Source organism: Pseudopipra pipra, unplaced genomic scaffold (genome assembly GCF_036250125.1).
Source record: "Pseudopipra pipra isolate bDixPip1 unplaced genomic scaffold, bDixPip1.hap1 HAP1_SCAFFOLD_518, whole genome shotgun sequence".
Taxonomy (NCBI): domain Eukaryota; kingdom Metazoa; phylum Chordata; class Aves; order Passeriformes; family Pipridae; genus Pseudopipra; species Pseudopipra pipra.
The window spans coordinates 27,501-29,664 of record NW_026991001.1 but is presented as its reverse complement, the minus strand read 5'-3'; positions in this window follow the sequence as shown (position 1 = coordinate 29,664).

Sequence of the window (2,164 nt, the reverse complement as noted above, 5' to 3'; positions counted from 1 at the left end):
CCGGCTCGGGCTGGACGCTGCTGTCGGGCCCCCGCGGGCCCCCCTCGGCCGTCCCAGTCCCGCACTCCCTCGGCTGCGCTTTCGCGCTCGGCTCTCGTCTTCCTCTCCCGTCATCGGGCCCGCCCGAGGAAGCCGGTCGAGAGCCCCGCGGCTTTCTCGCGCCGGCCTTCCTGCCGCTCGTGGGGTTGGCCGGCCCGTGGCACGCGCCGAAGGCCGCGCGGCAGCAGACGCGGAAGAAAAGGGGCCCTCGGAACCCGCGCTGCTAGACAACCCCTGCCCACAATACGGACAGACGCGTCCTGGCGCCGCCGCGCCTCCGAAGCGGCTCGAGGCTCCTCAGCGGGGAGGCGCGCGAGAGCAGGCCGCCTCTCGCCTAGACCTAACCGGAGGCGGCGCCCGACAGCGACCCCTTGGCCGACTTCCGGGGCCGGCCGCGACAACAGGTCTACCCCGAAAATGCCGACAGGCGCCTAAGTCCCGCCGGAGCCGGGTAGACCTGGTGGCCCTGCGCCGGGACGCCGCCGGGGCGCAGGCCGCCGGCGGCGGCCGCGGCGGCCGCATCGGCCGGCTCCGGAACCGGGTAGACCTGATGCTCGCCAGCCCCGGAACCGGGTAGACCTGATGCTCGACAGCACCCGGCGGGGCACGAGGCCGGCCGCGCCCGACTGGGCGAACGGGTCGGCCCGGAAGCCCGGGCCAACAGGTCTACCCGCCGGGCTCGGGCACCAGGTCTACCCGCCGGGCCCGGACACCAGGTCTACCCGCCGGGCTCGGACACCAGGTCTACCCGCCGGGCCCGGACACCAGGTCTACCCGCCGGGCTCGGACACCAGGTCTACCCGCCGGGCCCGAACACCAGGTCGACCCGCCTAACCCGAACGCCAGGTCTACCCGCCGGGCTCGGACACCAGGTCTACCCGCCGGGCCCGGACACCAGGTCTACCCGCCATGCTCGGACACCAGGTCTACCCGCCGGGCTCGGACACCAGGTCTACTCGCCATGCTCGGACACCAGGTCTACCCGCCGGGCTCGGACACCAGGTCTACCCGCCGGGCTCGGACACCAGGTCTACCCGCCGGGCTCGGACACCAGGTCTACCCGCCGGGCTCGGACACCAGGTCTACCCGCCATGCTCGGACAACAGGTCTACCCGCCGGGCTCGGACAAGAGGTCTACCCGCCGGGCTCGGACAAGAGGTCTACCCGCCGGGCTCGGACAAGAGGTCTACCCGCCGGGCTCGGACAACAGGTCTACCCGCCGGGCTCGGACAACAGGTCTACCCGCCGGGCTCGGACAACAGGTCTACCCGCCGGGCTCGGACAACAGGTCTACCCGCCGGGCTCCGAGAGCAGCTGTACCCACCGGCACCCCCGCCGCCGAGCCCAGTCGGCCGCCGCCCTGCCACCTTAAGAGAGTCCCAGCTACTCCCCCTCTGGACCCGCGCCGCGGACAACGCCCTCTCTTTCCCACTCGGAGCCCCGGGCAGGAACGGCGGCGCCTCGGCACCCGCCGAGGGCCTCGGCTAAGCGCTCGGAACCCGCTCCAGCCACCCGACTCGGAGAGCGGCTCGAGCCGACGAGCCCGGACCACAGGTCTACCCGCTGCACCGGGACACCAGGTCTACCCGCCGGCTTCGGACCAGGGGTCTACCCGCCGGGCACGGACGACAACTCTACCCGCTGCGCACCTCTGCGGCCGAGCCGAGGCGGCGGCAGCCGTGCCACCCGGGCAGAGTCCCGGTTGCTCCCCCCGTTTCCCCGCCCCGCAGAGAACGTCTCTTCTTTCACCCTCGGGGCAGGGGAAAGGCTGCTACGCTCGGAGCGCCGGGCAGAAAGCGCAGCGCTAAGCCCCGAGACCGGCTCTAGCCGCTACTCTCGGACATCGGCTCTTCCCGGCGGCGCCGAGGCGGCCGAGCCCGGTCGGCCGCAGCCGTGCCGCCTAAAGAGAGTCCCAGTTACTCCCCCGGCTTCCCCGCCCCGCAGAGAACGTTTCTTCTTTCAGCCTCGGGGCAGGGGAAAGCCTTAACGCCGGAGAGGAAGTCTGCCGCAAAGGGCCACGGGAGATGGAGTCCCCGCAACGAGCCCCCCGGGAGAGTACTGGACGGAGCATGCGCGCTGGAAGGACTCGCTAAGAACTGTGGGAAATCGGGGAGGTCGGGGCAGG